The sequence below is a fragment of the Gigantopelta aegis genome, chromosome 1 (genome assembly GCF_016097555.1).
Source record: "Gigantopelta aegis isolate Gae_Host chromosome 1, Gae_host_genome, whole genome shotgun sequence".
NCBI lineage: Eukaryota > Metazoa > Mollusca > Gastropoda > Neomphalida > Peltospiridae > Gigantopelta > Gigantopelta aegis.
Genome location: NC_054699.1, coordinates 18,230,398 through 18,244,698, shown reverse-complemented (window position 1 = coordinate 18,244,698; position 14,301 = coordinate 18,230,398). Strand labels below are relative to the sequence as shown.

At 36.6% G+C, this 14,301-nt stretch overlaps 1 long non-coding RNA gene across 1 annotated transcript; it reads left to right on the top strand.

The window, feature by feature from the left end:
* Positions 1–5,969: 5,969 nt before the first annotated feature.
* Positions 5,970–7,284, top strand: LOC121391723. Its single transcript, XR_005960386.1, has 2 exons — positions 5,970–6,317; positions 6,761–7,284. It is a non-coding gene; the product is annotated as an uncharacterized LOC121391723 (long non-coding RNA).
* Positions 7,285–14,301: the final 7,017 nt, after the last annotated feature.

Here is a 14,301-nt window from a genome sequence, read left to right as displayed (position 1 = left end):
ATCATAAAAACACTTGAAGGTCAGATTGTTCGTAGACACCATGACCATTTAAAACATTGTTACATAAATGGAACTGTGTATTCTGATGTCATTCTGGATTCCATGGATACCACACAACATACCACACCGGTAAACAGTCAACCCATTGTGCTGAACCCTGTACAGCGCAGTCAACCCATTGTGCTCAACCCTGTGCAGCAGGCCCCTCAGAGTTTGTCAACCCTCCAGTTCCTGTTTGCATATCTACTAAACATTCAAAACCACCAGACAGACTGAATCTCTAAGTGCAAAGATATATCAGTGTTATTTTAGTATTCTGAAATGAGTTGTTTGCTCTGAAGTTAATGTGCAAGGTTAAAATTTTAGTTTGTTAAAAACTGTTCAAGATGAATAACAGTGTGTGTTAAGATACTATGTACTGTTCCAGATAAATACACATTTTAGTTTATTTGCATCACAAAAGAAAGTGCACTTTAATGCTTGATTAAGTTAACCATGCAAAGCAATGTAATGTTTATATCATTAATACCAATAGAGATATAGAAACTATTATCGTTTAGTTACTATTACCGCAAGTGTTAATATAACAATTACCGGAAGTGTATCCGAGGGTTCCGTCATAGCCAGAGGACAAGACTTAGTCTATGTTCTCAGTGAAGGAAGGAAGGAAATGTTTTATTTAACGACGCACTGAACACATTTTATTTACGGTTATATGGCATCAGACATATGGTTAAGGACCACACAGATATTGAGAGGAAACCTGCTGTTACTACTTCATGAGCTACTCTTTTCAATTAGCAGCAAAGGATTTTTTATATACACCATCCCATAGACAGGATAGCACATACCATGGCCTTTGATGTACCAGTCGCGATGCACTGGCTGGAGTGAGAAATAGCCCAATGGGCCCACTGACGGGGATCGATCCCAAACCGACTGCGCATCAAGCGAGCACTTTACCATTGGGCTACGACTCGCCCCATAAGTTCTCAGTGAATAAAAGCCACTATCATTTTTGTTATGAGTTTGTTGAAGCAGAACATTGCACAGCCCGACCAGGGTCGGTAGCGGGCGGGGCCACTTGTGGTGCTATTGAATTGTAAAGATCCCATAGGATTAAGTCCAATGTCGTCGTTTTTATAATGCACACTTTTCATGAAGTAATTTGGCACATGACTTGGAACGGTTTATCGAAAGTCAACTTATTTATAATACTTGGTACTTGTAATTTCCGTATTTCATGTTCGTTGTCAGTCGATAACCCCATCTCTTACACTTGACTGGGTTTCTTCACTGTGTTCAAACCCGAGATATAACCATAATGTTATGATTATACCCATCCCCATTCAAAGGTTTCAATTGTTACGGTAGTGGTGTCGATAACCCCATCTCTTACACTTGACTGGGTTTCTTCACTGTGTTCAAACCCGAGATCTAACCATAATATGATTATACCCATCCCCATTCAAAGGTTTCAATTGTTACGGTAGTGGTGTCGATAACCCCATCTCTTACACTTGACTGGGTTTCTTCACTGTGTTCAAACCCGAGATCTAACCATAATATGATTATACCCATCCCCATTCAAAGGTTTCAATTGTTACGGTAGTGGTGTCGATAACCCCATCTCTTACACTTGACTGGGTTTCTTCACTGTGTTCAAACCCGAGATCTAACCATAATATGATTATACCCATCCCCATTCAAAGGTTTCAATTGTTACGGTAGTGGTGTCGATAACCCCATCTCTTACACTTGACTGGGTTTCTTCACTGTGTTCAAACCCGAGATCTAACCATAATATGATTATACCCATCCCCATTCAAAGGTTTCAATTGTTACGGTAGTGGTGTCGATAACCCCATCTCTTACACTTGACTGGGTTTCTTCACTGTGTTCAAACCCGAGATCTAACCATAATATGATTATACCCATCCCCATTCAAAGGTTTCAATTGTTACGGTAGTGGTGTCGATAACCCCATCTCTTACACTTGACTGGGTTTCTTCACTGTGTTCAAACCCGAGATCTAACCATAATATGATTATACCCATCCCCATTCAAAGGTTTCAATTGTTACGGTAGTGGTGTCGATAACCCCATCTCTTACACTTGACTGGGTTTCTTCACTGTGTTCAAACCCGAGATCTAACCATAATATGATTATACCCATCCCCATTCAAAGGTTTCAATTGTTACGGTAGTGGTGTCGATAACCCCATCTCTTACACTTGACTGGGTTTCTTCACTGTGTTCAAACCCGAGATCTAACCATAATATGATTATACCCATCCCCATTCAAAGGTTTCAATTGTTACGGTAGTGGTGTCGATAACCCCATCTCTTACACTTGACTGGGTTTCTTCACTGTGTTCAAACCCGAGATCTAACCATAATATGATTATACCCATCCCCATTCAAAGGTTTCAATTGTTACGGTAGTGGTGTCGATAACCCCATCTCTTACACTTGACTGGGTTTCTTCACTGTGTTCAAACCCGAGATCTAACCATAATATGATTATACCCATCCCCATTCAAAGGTTTCAATTGTTACGGTAGTGGTGTCGATAACCCCATCTCTTACACTTGACTGGGTTTCTTCACTGTGTTCAAACCCGAGATCTAACCATAATATGATTATACCCATCCCCATTCAAAGGTTTCAATTGTTACGGTAGTGGTGTCGATAACCCCATCTCTTACACTTGACTGGGTTTCTTCACTGTGTTCAAACCCGAGATCTAACCATAATATGATTATACCCATCCCCATTCAAAGGTTTCAATTGTTACGGTAGTGGTGTCGATAACCCCATCTCTTACACTTGACTGGGTTTCTTCACTGTGTTCAAACCCGAGATCTAACCATAATATGATTATACCCATCCCCATTCAAAGGTTTCAATTGTTACGGTAGTGGTGTCGATAACCCCATCTCTTACACTTGACTGGGTTTCTTCACTGTGTTCAAACCCGAGATCTAACCATAATATGATTATACCCATCCCCATTCAAAGGTTTCAATTGTTACGGTAGTGGTGTCGATAACCCCATCTCTTACACTTGACTGGGTTTCTTCACTGTGTTCAAACCCGAGATCTAACCATAATATGATTATACCCATCCCCATTCAAAGGTTTCAATTGTTACGGTAGTGGTGTCGATAACCCCATCTCTTACACTTGACTGGGTTTCTTCACTGTGTTCAAACCCGAGATCTAACCATAATATGATTATACCCATCCCCATTCAAAGGTTTCAATTGTTACGGTAGTGGTGTCGATAACCCCATCTCTTACACTTGACTGGGTTTCTTCACTGTGTTCAAACCCGAGATCTAACCATAATATGATTATACCCATCCCCATTCAAAGGTTTCAATTGTTACGGTAGTGGTGTCGATAACCCCATCTCTTACACTTGACTGGGTTTCTTCACTGTGTTCAAACCCGAGATCTAACCATAATATGATTATACCCATCCCCATTCAAAGGTTTCAATTGTTACGGTAGTGGTGTCGATAACCCCATCTCTTACACTTGACTGGGTTTCTTCACTGTGTTCAAACCCGAGATCTAACCATAATATGATTATACCCATCCCCATTCAAAGGTTTCAATTGTTACGGTAGTGGTGTCGATAACCCCATCTCTTACACTTGACTGGGTTTCTTCACTGTGTTCAAACCCGAGATCTAACCATAATATGATTATACCCATCCCCATTCAAAGGTTTCAGTTGTTACGGTAGTGGTGTCGATAACCCCATCTCTTACACTTGACTGGGTTTCTTCACTGTGTTCAAACCCGAGATCTAACCATAATATGATTATACCCATCCCCATTCAAAGGTTTCAATTGTTACGGTAGTGGTGTCGATAACCCCATCTCTTACACTTGACTGGGTTTCTTCACTGTGTTCAAACCCGAGATCTAACCATAATATGATTATACCCATCCCCATTCAAAGGTTTCAATTGTTACGGTAGTGGTGTCGATAACCCCATCTCTTACACTTGACTGGGTTTCTTCACTGTGTTCAAACCCGAGATCTAACCATAATATGATTATACCCATCCCCATTCAAAGGTTTCAATTGTTACGGTAGTGGTGTCGATAACCCCATCTCTTACACTTGACTGGGTTTCTTCACTGTGTTCAAACCCGAGATCTAACCATAATATGATTATACCCATCCCCATTCAAAGGTTTCAATTGTTACGGTAGTGGTGTCGATAACCCCATCTCTTACACTTGACTGGGTTTCTTCACTGTGTTCAAACCCGAGATCTAACCATAATATGATTATACCCATCCCCATTCAAAGGTTTCAATTGTTACGGTAGTGGTGTCGATAACCCCATCTCTTACACTTGACTGGGTTTCTTCACTGTGTTCAAACCCGAGATCTAACCATAATATGATTATACCCATCCCCATTCAAAGGTTTCAATTGTTACGGTAGTGGTGTCGATAACCCCATCTCTTACACTTGACTGGGTTTCTTCACTGTGTTCAAACCCGAGATCTAACCATAATATGATTATACCCATCCCCATTCAAAGGTTTCAGTTGTTACGGTAGTGGTGTCGATAACCCCATCTCTTACACTTGACTGGGTTTCTTCACTGTGTTCAAACCCGAGATCTAACCATAATATGATTATACCCATCCCCATTCAAAGGTTTCAGTTGTTACGGTAGTGGTGTCGATAACCCCATCTCTTACACTTGACTGGGTTTCTTCACTGTGTTCAAACCCGAGATCTAACCATAATATGATTATACCCATCCCCATTCAAAGGTTTCAATTGTTACGGTAGTGGTGTCGATAACCCCATCTCTTACACTTGACTGGGTTTCTTCACTGTGTTCAAACCCGAGATCTAACCATAATATGATTATACCCATCCCCATTCAAAGGTTTCAATTGTTACGGTAGTGGTGTCGATAACCCCATCTCTTACACTTGACTGGGTTTCTTCACTGTGTTCAAACCCGAGATCTAACCATAATATGATTATACCCATCCCCATTCAAAGGTTTCAATTGTTACGGTAGTGGTGTCGATAACCCCATCTCTTACACTTGACTGGGTTTCTTCACTGTGTTCAAACCCAAGATCTAACCATAATATGATTATACCCATCCCCATTCAAAGGTTTCAGTTGTTACGGTAGTGGTGTCGATAACCCCATCTCTTACACTTGACTGGGTTTCTTCACTGTGTTCAAACCCGAGATCTAACCATAATATGATTATACCCATCCCCATTCAAAGGTTTCAGTTGTTACGGTAGTGGTGTCGATAACCCCATCTCTTACACTTGACTGGGTTTCTTCACTGTGTTCAAACCCGAGATCTAACCATAATATGATTATACCCATCCCCATTCAAAGGTTTCAATTGTTACGGTAGTGGTGTCGATAACCCCATCTCTTACACTTGACTGGGTTTCTTCACTGTGTTCAAACCCGAGATCTAACCATAATATGATTATACCCATCCCCATTCAAAGGTTTCAGTTGTTACGGTAGTGGTGTCGATAACCCCATCTCTTACACTTGACTGGGTTTCTTCACTGTGTTCAAACCCGAGATCTAACCATAATATGATTATACCCATCCCCATTCAAAGGTTTCAATTGTTACGGTAGTGGTGTCGATAACCCCATCTCTTACACTTGACTGGGTTTCTTCACTGTGTTCAAACCCGAGATCTAACCATAATATGATTATACCCATCCCCATTCAAAGGTTTCAGTTGTTACGGTAGTGGGGTGGGACGTAGCCCAGAGGTAAAGCGCTCGCTTGATGTGCAGTCGGTCTGGGATCCCTCCCCCTTGGTGGGCCCATTGGGCTATTTCTCCTTCCAGTCAGTGCACCACAACTGGTATATCAAAGGCCATGGTATGTGCTATCCTGTCTGTCGGATGGTCCATATAAAAGATACCTTGTTACTAATGGAAAAAAGGTAGCAGGTTTCTTCTCTAAGACTAAAATGTCAGAATTACCAAATATTTGACATTGTCACAGAAAAGATTAGTTTTATGTATTTTATGATGTTAGAGGGGGTTTATATAATAAATGCCCAATATTTTGTCCATATCTGGTAGAGCATGAGCATACTGGGTAAATTGTGAAAACGTTGTCATAACTTTTTATGAGCAGTATATTGAGTTTCTTCAGTGGGAAATTAAGCTGCAGGTAAAAAGCATGCAGGCTGTGGGAAAGGTAAACTCACCTGTCTGTTCATCAGTGCATTTGCCAAGAAGGTTTCCAGCAGGCAAGTTGACTGGGAAATGGCTCTTAGGAGGTATGTGGTTTAGTCTTTTGGACAGATAGTTTGACTATATTCTTCCCCAAGACTCAAACACAGGGTAATTTAGTTAATTGTAATTTGTTTGTGGTGATTATTAATAGGGTTGTTTATTTGTTTGTATTTAGATATACATGTAAGTGGTGTTGTATATATTAGTGCATAATCAGGTGCTATAACTTAGGTAGTTTTACTTTGTTATAGGGTACTTGGGTGTGTGTATAGTGTATGTTTTCGGTTGTGTAACTGACCATATTAGAGGGTTAAGCGTAATTTGTGTTGTTGTGCACAGGAGTAAATATGGTACAGAACAAGGGGTTGAGGTTAATTTGGTTTGTGTTACAATAGATTTTATAAGTGTCAGACGGGCTTGATAATGAGGTGGTATTTTATTGCCATAATTATATAAGTGAGCCTATTTGTGGACATTTTTGTTTCAGCTTTTTGGGTTTGAGCGTGAGCCAGAACCACAAGAACCTTTGGGTTTGAGCGTGAGCCAGAACCATGAGAAGTATGTGAGCTACGAGAGCTATGATAGCTATGTGAGCTATAACTGGGTGTGAGGGATGACACAGATGTGACCAGCGGGACTGTAGGAGAACCATCTGCAAGAGATGTCTACAGACTAGCGTGGTGGCAGACTGTGATTAGGATATCTGCAAGAGATGTCAACAGTCAACCATCCAAGATGTGCTAGTGTCTGGTCGTCATCAAGATATTGATAGTATTCGCAATGACAGTGAATTTCAGATGAGTTTATACTGATACAAACTGAACTGGTTTAAAATGATTATTTAACTAAGGCTCGAACACTGACTAGAAGCTAGTTGGCTCAGACTGGTTTACCATGGACACCAGAATACAGTTTTTTGGGGGGTTTAATTTAAGGTTGGGGTAGTGATGTGTTTGGAGTGAAATCGTCATTTTGTATATTTATATTTTGTATATAAATTTGTTGAAATGTTTTGTTTGACTTGTTTCTTGGACAATATGTCTTACTGATAGTCAATCTCTCGTCCATCTGTGACAGACATCCAATAGCCGATGATTAAAGCCAATGTGCTTTAGTGGTGTCGTTAAACAAAACTAACTGTTTTTTTCTTTTTTATATATATATATATACGGTAGTAAAATAAGCAAAGAACAAGTATCATTTTCGTCTGCTGTAATCATACTGAAATCGCTACTACATAATTATGATATCAGGTGTTGCATAGGCTTAGTCAAATCCAGGTCAAATTTGTCTACCTTGCAAATTTTTTTTTAATGGCCATTTGGGTCACTGAATATGAATCCGGTGGAATTTTTTGTCTACTCCCACATTTTATATCCAGAACAGTCACGGTCTAGACTAACTGATACATCAAGGTGTTTTTGTGTGCTTTATGATAACATATGCTGGCTAACCTTGTTACATATCCCCAACATATTAGACACTGGCGAAGGGTTGGGCAGAGACGTTCTAAAAGGGTTGGTAACACGTGACGTGGAGTCGGACAACATTTTGAAGTGTAAAATAAGCACAGATAACAAGATGATGTTAAATTGTGTTCATAGAGGGAAAGAAAGAAAAAGGTTTTGTTTTATTTAACGACACCACTAGAGCATATTGATTTTTTTTATCTTATCATCGGCTATTGGGTGTGAAACATGGTCATTCTGACACTGGGGTTTTAGAGGAAACCCGCTGTCACCACATAGGCTACTCTTTTACAACAGGCAGCAATGGATCTTTTATTTGCGCTTCCCACAGGCAGGATAGCACAAACCATGGCCTTTGTTGAACTAGTTATGGATCACTGGTCGGTGCAAGTGGTTTACACCTACCCATTGAGCCTTGCGGAGCACTCACTCAGGGTTTGGAGTCAGTAGCTGGATTAAAAATCCCATGCCTTGACTGGGATCCGAACCCAGTACCTACCAGCCTGTAGACCGATGGCCTAACCACGACGCCACTGAGGCCAGTAGGGAAAGAGGTGGTCTACATGTAACAGCCTAAAATAAAGGATAATTGTTCTTAGTCTCCATGGAATCTATAAGTCTGAGTTGGTGGTAACACAAGTGTCGGTAAGTAATACACGTAACACACGTGACAGAAAGTAACACACGTGACAAAGTAATACACGTGACAGAAAGTAACATAAGTGACAAAGTAATACACGTAACAGAAAGTAACGCACATGACACTGTCCGAAAAGAGTGGGATGTAGCCCAGTGGTAAAGTGCTCGCTCGATGTGCAGTCGGTTTGGGATCGATCCCCGTCGGTGGGCCCATTGGGCTATTTCTTGTTCCAGCCAGTGCACCATGACTGGTATATCAAAGACCGTAGTATGTATTACCTTGTTTGTGGGATGGTGCATATAAAAATTCCTTGTTGCTAATCGAAAAGAGTAGCCCATGAAGTGGTGACAGCGGGTTTTCTCTCTCAATATTTGTGGTCCTTAACCATATGTCTGACACCATATAACCGTATATAAAATGTGTTGAGTGTGTCGTTAGAAAAAATTTTCTTTGTCCAAAAATGTCACCAGAACCATTGAAAACAAAGACATTAAAATCAATCTCAGACTATTTTTTCGACTTTAAAACAATGTTTTCGGGGAATACCAGAGATTGTTATACAATTCTAAAATGTTAATAAATACTGTTGCTACTCAATTTTTAAGTGATCACTGTCGCTTATCAACGTTTTAAAAACTGTTCCCTAGTTTCATTATGATAGTTAGTTTTAAATGCATCAAATGGGTTCTTTTTAATGAATAGTGAAACAGGTGAAAGTCAATATTTTAACAAGAACAAGATCAGGAAAGAAATATTTTATTTAACAACGCACTCCATTTTATTAGTTATATGCATGGTGTCGGACATATGGTTAAGGACCACACAGACATTGAGAGATGAAACCCGCTGTCGACATTTCACAGGCTACTCTTTTTGATTAGCAGCAAGGGATCTTTCCACACAGGATAGTACATACCACAACCTTTATTACACCAGTTGTGGAGCACTGGCTGGAATGAGATATAGCCCAATGTGGTCAGAGACGGGGATCGATCCTAGGTCGACCACGAATCAAGCGAGCACTGTACAACTGAACTATGTCCCACTCGCAGAACAAGGTCAGTTAATGTTTAAAGGTGAATCCTTAGGGAATCCTTTGTGACAACAATAAATGGAAATATCTCTTATAGGGAAGACAACAATAAATGGAAATATCTCTTATAGGGAAGACAACAATAAATGGAAATATCTCTTATAGGGAAGACAACAATAAATGGAAATATCTCTTATAGGGAAGACAACAATAAATGGAAATATCTCTTATAGGGAAGACAACAATAAATGGAAATATCTCTTATAGGGAAGACAACAATAAATGGAAATATCTCTTATAGGGAAGACAACAATAAATGGAAATATCTCTTATAGGGAAGACAACAATATATAGGATAACAATAAATATCTCTTATAGGGAAGACAACAATAAATGGAAATATCTCTTATAGGGAAGACAACAATAAATGGAAATATCTCTTATAGGGAAGACAACAATAAATGGAAATATCTCTTATAGGGAAGACAACAATAAATGGAAATATCTCTTATAGGAAAGAACAATAAATGGAAATATCTCTTATAGGGAAGACAACAATAAATGGAAATATCTCTTATAGGGAAGACAACAATAAATGGAAATATCTCTTATAGGGAAGACAACAATAAATGGAAATATCTCTTATAGGGAAGACAACAATAAATGGAAATATCTCTTATAGGGAAGACAACAATAAATGGAAATATCTCTTATATGGAAGACAACAATAAATGGAAATATCTCTTATAGGGAAGACAACAATAAATGGAAATATCTCTTATAGGGAAGACAACAATAAATGGAAATATCTCTTATAGGGAAGACAACAATAAATGGAAATATCTCTTATAGGGAAGACAACAATAAATGGAAATATCTCTTATAGGGAAGACAACAATAAATGGAAATATCTCTTATAGGGAAGACAACAATAAATGGAAATATCTCTTATAGGGAAGACAACAATAAATGGAAATATCTCTTATAGGGAAGACAACAATCAATGGAAATATATCTTATAGGGAAGACAACAATAAATGGAAATATCTCTTATAGGGAAGACAACACTAAATGGAAATATCTCTTATAGGGAAGACAACAATAAATGGAAATATCTCTTATAGGGAAGACAACAATAAATGGAAATATCTCTTATAGGGAAGACAACAATAAATGGAAATATCTCTTATAGGGAAGACAACAATAAATGGAAATATCTCTTATAGGGAAGACAACAATAAATGGAAATATCTCTTATAGGGAAGACAACAATAAATGGAAATATCTCTTATAGGAAAGACAACAATATTATAGAGATAACAAGAGATATTTCTTATAGGGAAGACAACAATAAATGGAAATATCTCTTATAGGGAAGACAACAATAAATGGAAATATCTCTTATAGGAAGACAACAATAAATGGAAATATCTCTTATAGGGAAGACAACAATAAATGGAAATATCTCTTATAGAGAAGACAACAATAAATGGAAATATCTCTTATAGGGAAGACAACAATAAATGGAAATATCTCTTATAGGGAAGACAACAATAAATGGAAATATCTCTTATAGGGAAGACAACAATAAATGGAAATATCTCTTATAGGGAAGACAACAATAAATGGAAATATCTCTTATAGGGAAGACAACAATAAATGGAAATATCTCTTATAGGGAAGACAACAATAAATGGAAATATCTCTTATAGGGAAGACAACAATAAATGGAAATATCTCTTATAGGGAAGACGACAATAAATGGAAATATCTCTTATAGGGAAGACAACAATAAATGGAAATATCTCTTATAGGGAAGACAACAATAAATGGAAATATCTCTTATAGGGAAGACAACAATAAATGGAAATATCTCTTATAGGGAAGACAACAATAAATGGAAATATCTCTTATAGGGAAGAAAACAATAAATGGAAATATCTCTTATAGGGAAGACAACAATAAATGGAAATATCTCTTATAGGGAAGACAACAATAAATGGAAATATCTCTTATAGGGAAGACAACAATAAATGGAAATATCTCTTATACAGAAGACAACAATAAATGGAAATATCTCTTATAGGGAAGACAACAATAAATGGAAATATCTCTTATAGGGAAGACAACAATAAATGGAAATATCTCTTATAGGGAGGACAACAATATTATAGAGATAACAAGAATATCTCTTATAGGGAAGACAACAATAAATGGAAATATCTCTTATAGGGAAGACAACAATAAATGGAAATATCTCTTATAGGGAAGACAACAATAAATGGAAATATCTCTTATAGGGAAGACAACAATAAATGGAAATATCTCTTATAGGGAAGACAACAATAAATGGAAATATCTCTTATAGGGAAGACAACAATAAATGGAAATATCTTATAGGGAAGACAACAATGAATGGAAATATTTCTTATAGGGAAGACAACAATAAATGGAAATATCTCTTATAGGGAAGACAACAATAAATGGAAATATCTCTTATAGGGAAGACAACAATAAATGGAAATATCTCTTATAGGGAAGACAACAATAAATGGAAATATCTCTTATAGGGAAGACAACAATAAATGGAAATATCTCTTATAGGGAAGACAACAATAAATGGAAATATCTCTTATAGGGAAGACAACAATAAATGGAAATATCTCTTATAGGGAAGACAACAATAAATGGAAATATCTCTTATAGGGAAGACAACAATAAATGGAAATATCTCTTATAGGGAAGACAACAATAAATGGAAATATCTCTTATAGGGAAGACAACAATAAATGGAAATATCTCTTATAGGGAAGACAACAATAAATGGAAATATCTCTTATAGGGAAGACAACAATAAATGGAAATATCTCTTATAGGGAAGACAACAATAAATGGAAATATCTCTTATAGAGAAGACAACAATAAATGGAAATATCTCTTATAGGGAAGACAACAATAAATGGAAATATCTCTTATAGGGAAGACAACAATAAATGGAAATATCTCTTATAGGGAAGACAACAATAAATGGAAATATCTCTTATAGGGAAGACAACAATAAATGGAAATATCTCTTATAGGGAAGACAACATTAATGGAAATATCTCTTATAGGGAAGACAACAATAAATGGAAATATCTCTTATAGGGAAGACAACAATAAATGGAAATATCTCTTATAGGGAAGACAACAATAAATGGAAATATCTCTTATAGGGAAGACAACAATAAATGGAAATATCTCTTATAGGGAAGACAACAATAAATGGAAATATCTCTTATAGGGAAGACAACAATAAATGGAAATATCTCTTATAGGGAAGACAACAATAAATGGAAATATCTCTTATAGGGAAGACAACAATATTATAGAGACAACAATAAATGGAAATATCTCTTATAGGGAAGACAACAATAAATGGAAATATCTCTTATAGGGAAGACAACAATAAATGGAAATATCTCTTATAGAGAAGACAACAATAAATGGAAATATCTCTTATATGGAAGACAACAATAAATGATAATATCTCTTATAGGGAAGACAACAATCAATGGAAATATCTCTTATAGGGAAGACAACAATAAATGGAAATATCTCTTATAGGGAAGACAACAATAAATGGAAATATCTCTTATAGGGAAGACAACAATAAATGGAAATATCTCTTATAGGGAAGACAACAATAAATGGAAATATCTCTTATAGGGAAGACAACAATAAATGGAAATATCTCTTATAGGGAAGACAACAATAAATGGAAATATCTCTTATAGGGAAGACAACAATAAATGGAAATAACTTCTATAGGGAAGACAACAATAAATGGAAATATCTCTTATAGGGAAGACAACAATAAATGGAAATATCTCTTATAGGGAAGACAACAATAAATGGAAATATCTCTTATAGGGAAGACAACAATAAATGGAAATATCTCTTATAGGGAAGACAACAATAAATGGAAATATCTCTTATAGGGAAGACAACAATAAATGGAAATATCTCTTATAGGGAAGACAACAATAAATGGAAATATCTCTTATATAAATGGAAATATCTCTTATAGGGAAGACAACAATAAATGGAAATATCTCTTATAGGGAAGACAACAATAAATGGAAATATCTCTTATAGGGAAGACAACAATAAATGGAAATATCTCTTATAGGGAAGACAACAATAAATGGAAATATCTCTTATAGGGAAGACAACAATAAATGGAAATATCTCTTATAGGGAAGACAACAATAAATGGAAATATCTCTTATAGGGAAGACAACAATAAATGGAAATATCTCTTATAGGGAAGACAACAATAAATGGAAATAGCTTCTATAGGGAAGACAACAATAAATGGAAATATCTCTTATAGGGAAGACAACAATAAATGGAAATATCTCTTATAGGGAAGACGACAATAAATGGAAATATCTCTTATAGGGAAGACAACAATAAATGGAAATATCTCTTATAGGGAAGACAACAATAAATGGAAATATCTCTTATAGGGAAGACAACAATAAATGGGAAGAAGACAACAATAAATGGAAATATCTCTTATAGGGAAGACAACAATAAATGGAAATATCTCTTATAGGGAAGACAACAATAAATGGAAATATCTCTTATAGGGAAGACAACAATAAATGGAAATATCTCTTATAGGGAAGACAACAATAAATGGAAATATCTCTTATAGGGAAGACAACAATAAATGGAAATATCTCTTATAGGGAAGACAACAATATTATAGGGAAGACAACAATAAATGGAAATATCTCTTATAGGGAAGACAACAATAAATGGAAATATCTCTTATAGGGAAGACAACAATAAATGGAAATATCTCTTATAGGGAAAACGACAATAAATGGAAATATCTC